General features: G+C 43.1%; 1 pseudogene; it reads left to right on the top strand.

Moving 5' to 3' along the window:
• Window positions 1-256: 256 nt before the first annotated feature.
• On the top strand, window positions 257-17,167 carry LOC109239106 (annotated as a pseudogene).
• The last annotated feature ends 915 nt before the right edge of the window (window positions 17,168-18,082 follow it).

Here is an 18,082-nt window from a genome sequence, read left to right as displayed (position 1 = left end):
TCTAGGAATTTGATAAATGATGATAGAAAATGAAGAAAACGAGTTAGAAAATACTTACCCAAGAAGCTTTGGTGAAGAATCACTCTAAAAGTCACCTTGAGGCTGTGGAGAAGAAGAGCTCGTGTGAAATTTGGGAATAATCCCGTCACTGGTATGTTTTTAGACTTTAAAAATCGCTGGGCAAAAATTCCCTTCGCGTTCGCAGGAAAGGGGCCACGTTCGCGAAGGGTTAATTCAACTGATCATCGCATTCACGATGAGGAGGCCACGAACGCGAAGAGAAAGACTGGGGGGTCCAGGGAAATGCTCTACGCGAACGAGTGGAGTGACTCGCGAACGCGGTGAGGGAGGAACTGAAGCTACGCGAACGCGGAAATCAGTCCGCGAACACGAAGAAGGGGACCTGGCCAGCATCGCGATCGCGTAAGGCCGATCGCGAACGCGAAGAACAAATCTGGCCTGCAACAGCTGAAGAAAACCTGCTATTTTTCTAAGTGCAAAACCACCCCGAACCACCTCCGGATCACTCTCGAGCCCTCGGGGCTCCTAACCCATCACACACACTAACTAAACAACATCCTACGAACTTAACCGAGCGATCAGATCGCTAAAATAACATCACAAACGAGGAATCAAACCTCAAAATCATCATTTTTCATTCTAACTTCATAAACTTCAAATTTTAGATATTTAGGTCCGAAACACGTCAAATGACGTCCGATTTCAACCAAATTCCACAGAAAGCGCTTAAACCATATATAAGACTTGTACCAGGTGTCGGAACCAAAATACGAGTCCGATACCACAGTCTTTTAATCAATTTTTATTTTCATTTTCCTTAATAATTTCAGAAAAAAATATTTCACAGAAAAATTCTTTTCTCGGGCTCTAGACCTCGGATTTCGACTCCGGGCATATGCCCGAGTCCCATATTTTTCTACGGACCCTCCGGGACCGTCAAATCACGGGTCCGGGTCCGTTTGCCAAAAATGTTGACCAAGGTCAACTTTAATCATTTTAAAGCCACATTTTGAAATTTTTCACAGAATTTAACATATAATCTTTCCGGCTACGCGCCCGGACTGCGCATGCAAATCGAGGCAACTAAAGGTGAGGTTTTCAAGGGCTCAGAAGCACGGAAAAAGAGAAAAATCCGGTGATGACCCTTTGGGTCGTCACAGTTCTCCTCCTATACTTGATTGACCTCTAGGCCATAACCTTAGGTTCTAAATTCTACTTGAATTCTAACTTTTCACATGGAAACTTAAGCTAGATGTTGAATGTGACACCATCCTTCTTCTAAAAGTACATGTAGCTCACGTACTGTTTCTGGTTATTCTTGTTGGTAAGGAAAAGTTTTGTGATCCATACTTTGGTGAAAGAAGATAAATAAACATGTGTTTCTAACCATATGAATAATAATCTTGAAGTTCTTTTTTTTAACGTCCAATGGAGAAAAGAAAAAGTTGTGCATATTCCAACATCAACTGAAATAAAAGTCAGGCATTTTCTGGTCTTTATCATTTCACTACAGGAAATTGAGGATACGACGATATTTATTTAGTTACTATTGAAATAAATGTTGGAAAATTTCCTTTTTTTGACATTTATGACAAAATATCGTAAAAACTACGACATTTAATATTAATTGTCATAGAAACAATGACATTTGATACTAAATATCGTAAAAAAATGACATTTGATAGGAATTATCATGAAAATCAGCTTTGAAAAGACTATATTCTGGAGGCCCGAAGAATATTCAAATTCTAGCTCAGGATCAATTCATACAGTTGTTTTTGAGGTCGATGATCGAGAGACAATTGGGGGCTCTTCCTATGGGGGCAAAGAGTTGTTTGTTGCACAGCAGATCTTGCAAAACTGGGAGTTTGTACACAATTATAATTCACCGCCCATCTGCTGATAATCCTCATTAGCCTCAAGTATTTGGTGCCTCGTTTGGCACTGATGAGCTCGAAGCAAAACTGCAGCCTAGAACAATACATATTACAAAAACGGGAATGTATAATGTATATTTTATGCACTGTGACCAGGAAGTTGTTGTTGAAGGGAATACCATATGGAAAAATCCTACTGGTTACCTACCTGGTAGGATGGCCCTACTTATGAACTTCTATGGGTTCATGTCTCTTGTGTTTGTGTTACTTGGGATCTTTTGGTTTTCGCAGTATGCAAGATTCTAGAGAGAACTTCTTGCTTTACAAAACTGTGTTACTCCTGTTATAACATTGGCATGTTTGAGATGGCTTTTTGGTACTTTGATTATCTTGATGGTCTCTATGGGATATGGTGTTGTTAGACCAACTCTTGGTGGCCTTATGCCAAAGGTCCTTTTGCTAGGAGGAACTTTCTTTCTGGCATCGGAAGTGCTTGAACTGGTAGAAAATGTTGGTACTGTTAACGATTTCTCAGGAAAAGCCAGGTTATTTTTTGTACTTTCCATGGCCATCTTGAATGCTTTCTTTATCCTTTGAATATTCACTTCCCTATCTGCAACGTTGAATAAGCTTCAGGTACATTGGCCCATACTTTTATTTATAACTTAGTATCAATTATCTGGTCTATAAAAGGGTTCCCATTCCACATTTCCTATTATCTTCATGTATTTGTGGATGACCAGAAATCTAGAGATGATACAAGTCACCTTCATATATTCTGGGTTAATTTGTAATACAATGTTAATTAGCTCTCTTTTTTGTTACTCATTGTTGCAATGATTAATGCTGCCGCATTTTGTTAGCTTGGTTATTAGCTCTCTTTTGTATGACTATTTAGTTTAGCTGCATTCAAAGGCAACACTGTCTATCATGATATACACTTTGTTGTTTCCATTAAGTGAAGAAGCTTCTTCACACGGTCAGATCATTATGTTTTATTAAGAAGTGGTGCGCTGATTATTTTATCTTCAGTATTGAAGTTTATTTGATTAATATAAGAAAAATGATTCTTAGTTACTCACTTATTTATAAACATTCTTTTGTATATCTATTTAGATATGGTTAAGATGGGACTTATACCTCTCTGCAAAGGAAGGAGCACTTAATGTGGTTCGTGCAATAGAGGACGAATTTACCTTTTCTTTTTTCTTGAGGAATTTGGGTTGAGTGTTTAATCATGACACGACTTCATTTTCTTGACTATTATTACTATCTACTATCAAGCAATGGTAGCTAATTGGCTGATGTTGTGAATTGACAGGCTAGAAGGTTGTTAGCCAAGTTAGACATATACCGGAAGTTAACAAATGCACTGACTGTGGCGGTTATTATTTCTGTTGGTTGGGTATGTTATGAGATAATATTGGCTATCTCCAGATTGAAGCTGATCTGTTGTTTCAGTTTCTTCAATCTAATATAGCTGATTCTTAGGTTTTGTCAACAAAAGAGCCAAGTGATGGCTACACAAAAGTGATCTTTTGCGAAGAGATCTGAATTAGAAAAGAAAAAAGGCCAAACCTTTTATTCAGCTTGTACCCTTCATGAGTACATGGAATAAGCTTTTGAATCAGTAGCCAAAACGTGGATCACTTCGCTGATCTAATAATTTGACCTGCAATTCTAATTTGATATATGTGTTTGTGTCCGTGTGTGGTGAAGGACTTCGGTTCTCATCAAACAAACATGAAGAATTGAAATAAGGTGCTTACAGGATAAGAAGGTCCTTTAGTTAAAGGAGTCACAGTTATATTGTTATTCATGTCCAATTTCATCTATTCTTAAGTCCATTAAATAAGTAAAAGCATCATAATTCATGTTATCTTTTTTCTTCATCTCAAAAAAAAATAAAAAATCATGTTATCTTTTTTCTTATTCAAGAATTTTTATGAAATCTAGACAAACTATTGTTTCAGAAACGGATTAAAGTAAATCCAACACAGAGGGATAATGAATAAGTAAGTTCAACTAGTGCAATGGCAAGGAGAGCTACCTATGTAGTGATATTTCCATAAGCTGAAGCAAATAGTTAGCTAGAGGAATTCTTATATTCCTCAATGCGAAATATATTGGGCATGATTGTGGTCTTTGTGTGAATCCTTGAAGATACAGAGAAAATCATCTAGAAATTGAAGTGCACTCCTATTACATACTCGTGCTTGAGTTCATATAACGTAGTTTTCTTGTCCTCCTAATGTTCCCTATTTGTATGTTACCAAGCAAAGAATTAGAACTTGTTTTTTCCCTGGCAGCTGTACTTCAAGTCCACTGATGTGTACAATGAGCGATGGAAAAATGCCTGGATCATTCCCGCCTTCTGGAAAGTGCTGTCTTTCTCTCTCCTTTGCGTCATCGTTGCACTTTGGGCTCCATCTCAAAACTCCATGAGGTAATACCAAGCTTTATATCTTTGTAATGCATGTACTAACTTGAGTTCGCAGAACTCTTCCTGTGCAATTGCTTACCCTATAACATTCTACAAATGCTTGTTTTAAGACAAAATACCTTAAATCACCCCTAAACTTGTCTCAAATTATTAGTGTCCTCCCCGAACTTTGCCCGATCCTAATTACCCCCTACACTTTGACTATATGAATTTAGAACCCCCCCCCCCCCCCATAACCTCCCAAGCTCGTATAGCCTAATTCAGTGCATACACGTGTTGTCCACGTTGAAAACTTTATCTTATGTGTGCTCCACGTAGGACAAAGATAATATTATTATTTTGTTTTATATACACAAATCAAAAGAAAAAAAGAATTAAAATAAAATATTAGGAGTCATTTTTCTCCAAAAATAGTATCCAGTACTCCTCTCCCCACTCTCTCTCTCTCGAACTTTCTCTCAAATCCTCGCAATGTTTCCCGATTGTTTGCCGATTATCTGTGATTTCTTCTCCAATTTTCAAGTGCTTCTCAGAAGTCTTCTCTGTATATTCAAGTAGACATATATAAAGGTTAATGATTGAAACTTGATGTTTTGATTAGGGTTGAAATATGATAGAGTTGAATCTCGAAGTTACATAGCACACTGATACATAAACAATTCTTTAAAGTTTTTCTCCACTTCTACTCTTGCTCTTGTTTATTTCTCTTCTTCAACAAACCCAAAATAAAAACATTTGCTTGTTCTGGATATTCTGGATCACACCACTCGAAAAATTTACAAGCTACTCGACCTTTAGACATTGCACGAAAATTAGAGACAAGAAGAAAATATATATAACAAACACAACAAAAATATACTAAAATTAAACCTTATAAATAGCACTAATCTCACTAGATTCATCCTTTATAGTTTCTGCATCCAAGAAATATCCTACCGGGATTAGCATTTGACCAGAATTTTTTACAGATGCCGGATACCCACATTTACAAAGAGTATTCATCTTTAATATGGGGTATGGTGGAGAAAGACATGACAGAAATCTGGAAATGGGACTAAGTAATTTAACTAAAAAAGAAGAAAATCAAGAATTACAGGAAAATGTATGAACTTGAGTTTGGCTTCGTTGGAGGATGTTATAAATAGGAAGAAGAGGGATTGTAGCCGTTGGGATGTTATTTGGGGGGCTGTTTTTGCTGTTTGAGAGCTCTCTCACATGCCATAGTAACTTAATACCACTTGCTATGCCATGTGGCAGATCAGGGGGTTTCTAAATTCATATAGTCAAGTGTAGGGGACCGGGCATAGATCGGGGAGGACACTAATAATCTAAGCCAAATTTAAGGATGGTTTAAGGTATTTTGCCGTTTGTTTAACAATGATGATCGTTCATGATGGCTTCTGAACAAGGAGCTATTCATCCGTCGCAATTTTTATGTTAATAGAGTGTTAGCATTTCAACTTCAATTTGCTAGACCTAGTACGAATGGAGAATACCTAAACCATGTGAGAACATGAGATGATTTCCTTCTCACTCCCAACCCTCCCTATTTTCATATTAGAGATCATGAATTAATTTTCTTTGTCATTTTAGGCTGAAAGAAAAACATAAAACATATTGTCCTGGTGTCAAAGATCCAACAGCGTTTTGTTCAAATTTTCATATATTCACGCTTTTGTCACGACCCGGATTTCCCACCCTCGGGAGTCGTGATGGCGCCTACTAATAGGAGCTAGGCAAGCCAATTAATTAACATTTCTCTCAACATCATTAACAGTATAAAGAAGAACGAGGCACTTAATATAAAAGCGGAAGTCTCGAAACATAAATAACAGAAACCAAGTGCGGAATTTCAAGTACACCTCTACCCAGATCTGGTGTCACTAACTCATGAACTTCTATTGAATGCTAAAAACAAAGTCTGAATAAGAATAGAGTACTGTCTGATCCGATACAAGGGAAATCAAACGAAAGACAGGGATAAGAGAGACTCCGGGCCATGCGGACGCCAGCAAGCTACCTCGGGAATCTCCGGACTGAAGTAAGCTTCCAACGCTCCTACTGCTGACCAAAGGCTCCTGCTCCGGTACTATGATCTGTGCAAAAAGCACAGAAGCGTAGCATCAGCACAACCGACCCCATGTGCTGGTAAGTGCCTGGCCTAACCCCGGCGAGGTAGTGACGAGGCTAGACAGGACCTACCAAGAACAACCTGTGCAGATATATATATATATATACAAAGGCAACAGAAATAACAACAGAGTACGTCAACTAAATAAAAAAAAAGAAGGGGGCATGCTCGGGGAAAATACAGTGAATACAGATCAACGGATATATACGATGAAACTATCTCAATACCATAGCTCATATATAACGTGGTAGCGCGCCATACGATCCCATTTCTTAATTCATAAGTGGACGGCGTGCCACACGATCCCATTTCACAATATATAAGTGGTCGGCGTGCCACACGTTCCCATTTCATAATGTATATATAAGTGGACGGTGTTCCATACGATCCCATATTATAGAGTATAAGTGGACGGCGTGCCACACGATCCCATATCATGGTATATAAGTGGACGGCGTGCCACACGATCCCATATCATAGTTCAAAATATCTGACTTTGTAAAGAAGGCCCCATTAGGGGAATACGACAACATAACACTTTAACCCGGCAAGGGTACGGCTAACAGCCCAAATATCCCGGCAAGGGAGAGTACATAATAATAGCCTACACTTCCCGGCAAGGGAATAATCACAACACATCCTCTTTTAACTCACTTCTTTCTAAATTATCACATTCTTGTTCGAGCCAACGCTCCAAAATATACCAACCACGATTCTTCCTCAACCGCTCACATTATATGAAATTTATCGATTTAAACAAGGAAGTTGTGTCGCATCATTCGAATTAAAGCAATTAAGACTCACGGTCATGCTAGACTCCGGTGCATAAATAACCGTCACCATGCCTATACACCGTACTCCACATTTAGCAAGCAGCAAATAACATCCTAATCCTATTCCCTCAAGCCAAAGTTAGAACAAACACTTACCTCAAATGCTCCAAACTCAACTCAATCCTCTAGTATAGCTTTACCCTTCGAATTCACCACCAAACCGCTCGAATCTAGTCACAAATTACTTGAGTGTATCAAAAAAGGCTAATCTAATAAATTTTGAATGCATGAAAAGTGAATTTCCCAAAGTTTGTTCAAAAATCCCCAAAATGCCCCGGGACCCACGTGGTCAAAACCCGAGGTTCGAACCAAAACCCGACTACCCATTCCCCCATGAACTCAGATATATAAGTTATTTTGGGATCGGACCTCAAATTGAGGTCCAAAACCCCCAAATTTTGAAACCCTAGTTCTACCTTAAATTCCCAAATTCCCCCATTAAAATCTTTGTTTGGAAGTTGAAATTATGTTTAAAGATGTTAAGAAGCAAGAAAAATAAGTTAGAAATCACTTACCAATCGTTTTGAAGGAGAAGAATCGTTTGGAAAATCGCCTCTTATGTTTTGGATTTTGAAAAAGTGCAAAATGACTGAAAATCTCAGATTTATATACTTTGCGGAAGGACTGGCGCGGACCGCGCAAAAATGCCTCGCGGCCGCGCCGAGGAAGGGAGGGAAAACGACTCTCTGAACCTATCCAGCGCGGACCGCACTGATTTGGTGCGCGGCCGCGCTGGTTGACCTAGAGTTCACTGGCCCTCTGTACCTAGCCACGCGGACCGCGCAGAAATGCACCGCGGCCGCGCGGACCGCGCAGAAATGATCGCGGCCGCGCTGGGGGCCTGCAACACCTGGACCTGCAATTTCTGATGCTTATAAGTCTAAAACCCTCCCGGGACCCACTCAAAACTCACCCGAGCCCTCGGGGCTCCAAACCAAACATACACACAACTCCAAAAACATCCTACGGACTCATCCGTGCGATCAAATCGCCAAAACAACATCGAATTAGGCCTCAAGACCCACGATTTCCTTCCAATTTCCATGAAACACAAATTTTTACTGTTGCTAGCTCAAAACACGTCAAATGACGTCCAAATCTAACCAAACTTCACATCAATTGCTTAACTCATATTTAAGACTTGTGCCGGGCATCGGAACCAAAATACGAGCCCAACAGCACAGTCCTCTAACAAATAAAAACAATTTCACGTAAAAATTCATTCCTCGGACTCTGGACCTCGGAATTTGATTCCGGGCACACCCCCAAGTCTCAAAGTTTCCTACGGACCCTCCGGGACTGTCGAACCACGAGTCCGGGTCCGTTTGTCCAAAACATTGACCAAAGTCAAACTCGATCAATTTAAAACATCAAATTTTATTATTTTTCTCACAAATTCACATGTAAACTTTCCAGTTACGCGCCCGGGCTGCGCACACAAGTCGAGGCAACCCCCAAGTGAGGTTTCCAGGGCCTCAGAAGTACAGAGGGAGTAGGAATACAGGTGATGACCCCTTTGGGTCGTCACATTCTCCACCTCTAAAACAACCGTTCGTCCTCGAACGGACAAAAGAAAGGAGTACCTGAGTCGGGGAAAAGATGGGGATAACGACTCCGCATATCAGACTCGGACTCCCAGGTCGATGCTTCAGGAGGCTGACCTCTCCACTGAACACGAACAGAAGGAAAACTCTTGGATCTCAACTGACGAATCTGCCGGTCCAGAATAGCTACCGGATCCTCCTCATAGGATAAATCCTTGTCCAACTGGACATTACTTAAATCTAACACGTGGGTAGGATCGCCGTGATACCTCCGAAGCATGGATACATGGAAGACTGGATGCACGGCTGATAAACTAGGTGGCAACGCAAGTCTATAAGCCACCTCACCCACTCGATCAAGAATCTCAAACGAGCCAATGAACCTAGGGCTAAGCTTGCCCTTCTTCCCAAATCTCATCACGCCCTTCATAGGCGACACTCGGAGCAAGACCCGCTTACCAACCATGAAAGCTACATCTCGAACCTTACGATCCGCATAACTCCTTTCCCTAGGCTGAGCTGAACGAAGCCTCTCCTGAATGATCTTGACCTTATCTAAGGCCTCCTGAACTAAATCTGTACCCAATAACCGAGCCTCTCCCGGTTCAAACCATCCGACTGGAGACCGACATCGCCTACCATACAACGCCTCATAAGGAGCCATCTGAATGTTGGACTGGTAGCTGTTGTTGTAGGTGAACTCTGCTAAAGGCAAAAACTAGCCCCACAAGCCTCCGAAATCAATGACACAGGCTCGGAGCATATCCTCCAATATCTGAATAGTCCTCTCGGACTGGCCGTCCGTCTGAGGATGGAACGCTGTGCTCAACTGAACCTGGGTGCCCAACTCCTGCTGAACTGCTCTCCAGAAGCATGAGGTAAACTGCGTACCCCGATCCAAAATAATAGATACCGGCACCCCATGAAGGCGAACAATCTCTCGGATGTAGATCTCAGCTAACCTCTCCGATGAATACGTGGCTGCAACAGGAATAAAATGCGCTGACTTGGTCAGCCTATCAACAATGACCCAAATAGCATCAAACTTCTTCCGAGTCATCGGAAGTCCAGTAACGAAATCCATGGTAATCCTCTCCCACTTCCACTCGTGAAGCTCAATCCTCTGAAACAAACCACCAGGCCTCTGATGCTCATACTTAACCTGTTGACAGTTCAAACATCGAGCCACATATGCAACAATATCTTTCTTCATCCTACGCCACCAATAAAGCTGCCGCAAGTCCTGATACATCTTTGCGGCGCCCGGGTGAATAGAATACCGAGAACTATGGGCCTCCGCTAAGATCAACTCTCGAATCCCATCGACATTGGGCACTCAGACTCGCCCCTGCAACCTCAAAACACCATCATCATCTAAGGTCACCTTCATGGCACCTCCACGCTGCACCGTGTCTCTCAGGGCACACAAATGGGGATCATCAAACTGCCGATCACGGATACGCTCCAATAATGAAGAACGAGCGACTGTGCAAGCTAACACTCTGCTAGGCTCCAAAATGTCCAACCTCACAAACCGATTGGCCAATGCCTGAATATCCAAAGCAAGCGGTCTCTGGCTGACCGGGAAATAAGCAAGACTACCCATGCTGGCGGACTTCCTACTCAATGCATCGGCCACTACATTGGCTCTCCTCGGGTGGTACAAAATGGTAACATCATAATCCTTCAATAGCTCCAACCACCTCCGCTGCCTCAAGTTCAACTCCTTCTGCTTGAACAAGTATTGCAGACTCTTGTGATCAGTGTACACCTTACACGTCACACCATATAAGTAATGCCTCCAAATCTTCAAAGCATGAACAATGGCTGCCAACTCTAGATCATGGACCGGATAATTCTTCTCGTGGATCTTCAATTGCCTCGAAGCATAAGCAATGACTCTGCCATCCTGCATCAATACCGCACCAAGCCCAATACGGGAAGCATCACAATAAACTGTATAAGGCCCTGAGCCTGTGGGCAAAACCAATATCGGTGCCGTAGTCAGAGCTGTCTTGAGCTTCTGAAAGCTCGCCTCACACTCATCTGACCACCTGAACTGGGCACCCTTCTGGGTCAATCTGGTCATCGGGGCTGCTATGGATGAAAACCCTCCACGAACCGGCAGTAATAACCTGCTAACCCCAAGAAACTCCGAATCTCAGTAGCTGATGCTGGTCGAGGCCAGTTCTTACCTCAATCTTCTTCGGGTCCACCTGAATACCCTCTGCTGATACTACATGACCCAGAAATGCAACCGAACTCAACCAGAACTCGCACTTCGAGAACTTAGCATATAATTGACTATTCTTCAGAGTTTGAAGAACCACTCTGAGGTGCTGCTCGTGCTCCTCCTGGCTGCGGGAGTACACCAGAATATCATCAATAAAGACTATCACGAACATGTCCAAGTAAGGTCTGAACACTCGGTTCATCAACTCCATAAATGCTGCTGGGGCATTGGTCAACCCAAATGACATGACCAGGAACTCATAATGCCTGTACCGAGTGCGGAATGCTGTCTTAGGGACATCGGATTCCCTAATCCTCAACTGATGGTAGCCAGATCTCAAGTCTATCTTTGAAAACACCTTCGCACCCTGAAGCTGGTCGAACAAATCGTCAATCATCGGCAGTGGATACTTGTTCTTTATCGTCACTTTGTTCAATTGCCGGTAATCAATGCACATCCTCATCGAACCATCATTTTTCTTCACAAATAACACCGGCGCACCCCAAGGAGAAACACTGGGTCTAATGAAACCCTTCTCCAGCAAATCCTGCAACTGATCTTTTAACTCTTTCAACTCTGGCGGGGCTATGCGATACAACGGAATGGAAATGGGCTGAGTGCCCGGAGCCAGGTCAATACAAAAATCAATATCCTTGTCGGGCAGCATACCCGGCAGGTCTGAAGGAAAAACCTCGGGGAACTCCCGAACAATAGGAACAGAATCAATAGAAGGGACCTCTGCGCTGGAATCGCGAACATACGCCAGATAAGCTAGACACCCCTTCTCGACCATGCGTCGAGCCTTCACATATGAGATAACACTGCGGGTGGCATGACCTGGGGTCCCTCTCCACTCTAATCGGGGTTAAGTCTGGCAAAGCCAAAGTCACAGTCTTGGCGTGACAATCCAAGATAGCATGATACGGGGACAACCAATCCATCCCTAATATAACGTCGAAATCCACCATGTCTAAGAGCAATAAATCAACACGGGTCTCAAGACCCTCAAACACTACCACACAGGAACGATGAACTTGGTCGACCTCTAAAGCATCACCCACCGGTGTAGATACATAAACAGGAATACCCAAGGCATCACTAGGCATAGCCAGGTAGGGTGCAAAATAGGACGACACATATGAGTACGTAGACCCAGGGTCAAATAGCACTGAAGCATCCCTATCACAGACCAGAATAGTACCTGTAATAACTGCATCTGAAGACTCAGCCTCTGGCCTGGCTGGAAGAGCATAACACCGGGGCTGGGCCCCACCTCCCTGAACCATATCTCTGGGACGATCGGCTGCTGGCTGGCCTCTACCTCTGGCGGTCCGAGCTCCACCTCTATGATCTCTACCTCCACCTCTATGGCCTCTACCCCCGCCTCTAGCTGGCTGGGCGGCCTGTGGATCACTTGATGCCTGAATCATAGGACGAGGACCCTGCTGCTAAGAGTTGTCAGAATCTCGAGGGCAATACCTGGCAATATGTCTCGTGTCGCCACACGTGTAACAAGCCCTCGGCTGCTGAGAATAACGGAGTGGTGGTGCGCTAATAGGTGCTGATGGTGAATTGAAAAGCTGCTGGTCAGAAGACTGCGGCTGAGAGCCACGACCACCTGAAGTACCATGTGAGACCTGTAGGGCTGACTGAAAGGGCCTTGAAGGATAGCCTTTACCATAAGAATCCCCACCTCCAGACGAGGTACCACTGAATCTACCTGCATGACGGGGTCTCTTGTCTGGCCCATGACCACCTCCCCGTGCAAGAGCCATCTCAACTCTACGGGCCGCATTGGCCGCCTCCTGAAAAGAAATCTCACTACCAGCCCCCATAGCCATCTGGAGACGGATCGGCTGAATCAATCCATCAATAAACCTCCACCCTCTCTCTCTCTCGGTGGGGAGTATAACAACAGCATAGCGTGCCAGATCAATGAACCGAGTCTCATACTGTGTGACTGACATAGAGCCCTGCTGGAGGCGCTCGAACTGCCTGTGAAGAGCCTCTCGCTGAGTAACTGGGAGAAACTTCTCCAAAAACAACTCTGCAAACTGGTCCCAAGTCAATGATGGCGACCCTGCTGGTCTGGATAAACAATAGTCCCTCCACCAAGTCTTGGCGGATCCTGCCAGTCGAAAGGTGATGAAGTCGACCCCATTGGTCTCCACAATACCCATAGTCCGGAGAATCTCATGGAAGCTGAATAAGAAGTCCTGGAGGTCCTCTGTAGGAGCACCACTGAAGGTGGTGGTGAAGAGCTTGGAGAACCTATCAAGCCTCCATAATGTATCTGAGGACATAGTCGCTCCATCGCCGGCCTGAGTCACAATACCTGGCTGAACTGCCACAGCTGGCTGAACCACTGGAACCTGAGCCTGGGGAGCTACCTGCTCCGGAGTACGTGTAGCAGGTGTTTGAACCAGTCCTCCAGCCTGAGAAGTGGCTGGTGCTACTGGAAGCAAACCCGCTCTAGTAACGCTCTCCACAAAGCCTACCAATCTGACTAGAGCGTCCTGAAGAACTGGGGTGGCTATGAACCTCTCTGGGACCTGAGCTGGGCCCACCGGAGCTGCTGGGGCTGGAGCCCCCTCATCATAATCAACATGAGGCTCCACCTCTGGGACTGCCGCTCGGGGTTGAGCTCTGCCCCTGCCTCGGTCTCTGGCGCGGCCTCGGCCTCTGCCCCTCGCAGGAGCTGCTGCTGGGGGCTCGGGCTGCTGCGCGGTAGAAGAGGAAGCATGTGTTCTCGCCATCTACGAAAGAACAGAGTAGAAAGACAGTCAGTATTTGAGAAACAGAATCGCACGGCAGGTAAGAACAAAAGTGAAACTTTTCCTAACTCCGTAGCCTCTAGGGGATAAATACAGACGTCTCCGTACCGATCCCTCAGACTCTACCGAGTTTGTCCGTGAGTTGTGAGACCTATGTAACCTAGTGCTCTGATACCAACTTGTCACGACCCGGATTTCCCACCCTCGGGAGTCGTGATGGCGCCTACTAATAGGAGCTACGCAAGCCAATTAATTTAACACTTCTCTCAACATCATTAACAGGATAAAGAAGAACGAGGCACTTAATATAAAAGCGGAAGTCTCGAAACATAAATAACAGAAACCAAGTGCGGAATTTCAAGTAAACCTCTACCCAGATCTGGTGTCACTAACTCACGAACTTCTATTGAATGCTAAAAACAAAGTCTGAATAAGAATACAGTACTGTCTGATCCGATACAAGGGAAATCAAACGAAAGACAGAGATAAGAGAGACTCCGGGCCATGCGGACGCCAGCAAGCTACCACGGGAATCTCCGGACTGAAGTAAGCTCCCAACGCTCCTACTGCTGACCAAAGGCTCCTGCTCCGGTACTATGATCTGTGCAAAAAGCACAGAAGCGTAGCATCAGCACAACCGACCCCATGTGCCGGTAAGTGCTTGGCCTAACCCCGGCGAGGTAGTGACGAGTCTAGACAGGACCAAGAAAAACCTGTGCAGATATATATATACAAAGGCAACAGAAATAACAACAGAGTACGTCAACAAAAAAAAAGGGGGAAAGGGGCATGCTCGGGGAAAATACAGTGAATACAGATCAACGGATATAACAACGAAACTATCTCAATACCATAGCTCACATATAAGTGGTCGGCGCGCCACACGATCCCATTTCTTAATTCATAAGTGGACGGCGTGCCACACGATCCCATTTCATAATATATAAGTGGTCGGCGTGCCACACGATCCCATATTATAGAGTATAAGTGGACGGCGTGCCACACGATCCCATATTATAGAGTATAAGTGGACGGCGTGCCACACGATCCCATATCATGGTATATAAGTGGACGGCGTGCCACACGATCCCATATCATAGTTCAAAATATCTGACTTTGTAAAGAAGGCCCCATTAGGGGAATTCGACAACATAACACTTTAACCCGGCAAGGTTACAGCTAACAGCCCAAATATCCCGGCAAGGGAGAGTACATAATAATAGCCTACACGTCCCGGCAAGGGAATAATCACAACACATCCTCTTTTAACTCACTTCTTTCTCAATTATCACATTCTTGTTCGAGCCAACGCTCTAAAATATACCAACCATGATTCTTCCTCAACCGCTCACATTATATGAAGTTTATCGATTTAAACAAGGAAGTTGTGTCGCATCATTCGAATTAAAGCAATTAAGACTCACGGTCATGCTAGACTCCGGTGCATAGATAACCGTCACCATGCCTATACACCGTACTCCGCATTTAGCAAGCAGCAAATAACATCCTAATCCTATTCCCTCAAGCCAAAGTTAGAACAAACACTTACCTCAAATGCTCCAAACTCAACTCAATCCTCTAGTATAGCTTTACCCTTCGAATTCACCACCAAACCGCTCGAATCTAGTCACAAATTACTTGAGTGTATCAAAAAAGGCTAATCTAATAAATTTGAATGCATGAAAAGTGAATTTCCCAAAGTTTGTTCAAAAATCCCAAAAATGCCCCCGGGCCCACGTGGTCAAAACCCGAGGTTCGAACCAAAACCCGACTACCCATTCCCCCATGAACTCAGATATATAAGTTATTTTGGAATCGGACCTCAAATTGAGGTCCAAAACCCCCAAATTTTGAAACCCTAGTTCTACCTTAAATTCCCAAATTCCCCCATTAAAATCTTTGTTTGGAAGTTGAAATTATGTTTAAAGATGTTAAGAAGCAAGAAAAATAAGTTAGAAATCACTTACCAATCGTTTTGAAGGAGAAGAATCGTTTGGAAAATCGCCTCTTATGTTTTGGATTTTGAAAAAGTGCAAAATGACTGAAAATCTCAGATTTATATACTTTGCGGAAGGACTGGCGCGGACCGCGCAAAAATGCCTCGCGGCCGCGCCGAGGAAGGGAGGGAAAACGACTCTCTGAACCTATCCAGCGCGGACCGCACTGATTTGGTGCGCGGCCGCGCTGGTTGACCTAGAGTTCACTGGCCCTCTGTACCTAGCCACGCGGACCGCGCAGAAATGCACCGCGGCCGCGCGGACCGCGCAGAAATGATCGCGGCCGCGCTGGGGGCCTGCAACACCTGGACCTGCAATTTCTGATGCTTATAAGTCTAAAACCCTCCCGGGACCCACTCAAAACTCACCCGAGCCCTCGGGGCTCCAAACCAAACATACACACAACTCCAAAAACATCCTACGGACTCATCCGTGCGATCAAATCGCCAAAACAACATCGAATTAGGCCTCAAGACCGATGATTTCATTCCAATTTCCATGAAACATCAAATTTTTACTGTTGCTAGCTCAAAATGCGTCAAATGACGTCCAAATCTAACCAAACTTCACAGCAATTGCTTAACTCATATTTAAGACTTGTGTCGGGCGTCGGAACCAAAATACGAGCCCAACAGCACAGTCCTCTAAAAAATAACACTTTCCAATTCTTTAATTATTTTCAGAAAACAATTTCACGTAAAAATTCATTCCTCGGACTCGGGACCTCGGAATTTGATTCCGGGCACACCCCCAAGTCCCAAAGTTTCCTACGGACCCTCTGGGACTGTCGAACCACGAGTCCGGGTCCGTTTGTCCAAAACGTTGACCAAAGTCAAACTCGATCAATTTAAAACATCAAATTTTATTATTTTTCTCACAAATTCACATGTAAACTTTCCGGTTACGCGCCCCGGCTGCGCACACAAGTCGACGCAACTCCCAAGTGAGGTTTCCAGGGCCTCAGAAATACAGAGGGAGTAGGAATACAGGTGATGACCCCTTTGGATCGTCACAGCTTTCCCTTCAAAAGAATCTCAAAACGATTCTTTTTGTGAGAAAATTCAGCATTTGTTAGATGCGATAGTTACTCTCTTCTATTTACGCACTTCAATACTCATTGAGTTTCTTTGCGATACATCCAGATATGCATATTCTGACGATAGTGAAGAGTTTGACAATGGCGAAACATTGACGCTCATAAAACCGCTCCCTCTGCCATCAAAGGATGTAAGAAGTCCATCAGAAGTGAGATCTACGCTGGGTGGAAATGGGTCATCTAATGGTGGTGATGTGGAAGAAGACAAGACGGAGTAGAGTGTATAATTTTGTTCGTACTACTGTAACAATATTTGTCATGAAAAGGGTAATTGTTCTTAGAATCTTGTAGCCGGTATTCTCTCTGTAAAAATTATTGAAATACTATAGGAAATTTGTTGTCTGCCGTTGCCTTTCTTCATTCATGTTTGTTTCAGTACTTATTGGATATTGTGATGCTGTCCACATAAAAAAAGTTCACTTTTTCGAAAATTTTTTATTTTTTTTCGAAATTAATGTTTGGCAATAAAATTTCCAATTTTCACTTGAAGATGAATGTTGGAATTTTTCAAAAATTCGAAAAACTCCAAAACGCTGTTTTCAAAATTTTCACTCAAATCACTCACAAAACTTTAAAAAAAAAACCGAAATAATATTCATGTCCAAACACAACTATAAGTTCAAAGACCACTTTCACTTGAAAAAAATTACTTTTTTTTTGGAATTTTACAATTCTTATGTCCAAATGCCCACGAAATTGGGTACAATTAGAGTTGTGTTTGTACTACTCTAATATTCATGTACCATTTTTACTTTAAAGTATTTGAATTTTTTTCGGAATTTCACAATTCTTATGTCCAAACACCCACTAAGTTTGAACTCGGATTCAAGATCAAGCTTCAAATCGTTGAATTAAAATACAAATCAATCAAACTCAAGAATAAGCGATCAAGCCCTTGAGTTAACAGTTGAAGAGAAAGAGAAAAGCCCTTGAGTTAACAGTTGAAGAGAAAGAGAAAATTCAAATGATACTTTCTCTAGACGTAAAGAAATTTCGAGAGATTCTAACACGCATTTTACTTGAATTAAATACTAGAAGTAAAATTTACTACATTTTTTCAGGCATCAAATTTGTTGTTACAGTAGTAAAATAGAATCAATTCTTCTTCATTTTTCTTGTCAAAATTGATAGCC

Source organism: Nicotiana attenuata, unplaced genomic scaffold, assembly GCF_001879085.1.
Source record: "Nicotiana attenuata strain UT unplaced genomic scaffold, NIATTr2, whole genome shotgun sequence".
NCBI classification, from domain to species: domain Eukaryota; kingdom Viridiplantae; phylum Streptophyta; class Magnoliopsida; order Solanales; family Solanaceae; genus Nicotiana; species Nicotiana attenuata.
This window is presented reverse-complemented; position numbering and strand designations above follow the sequence as displayed.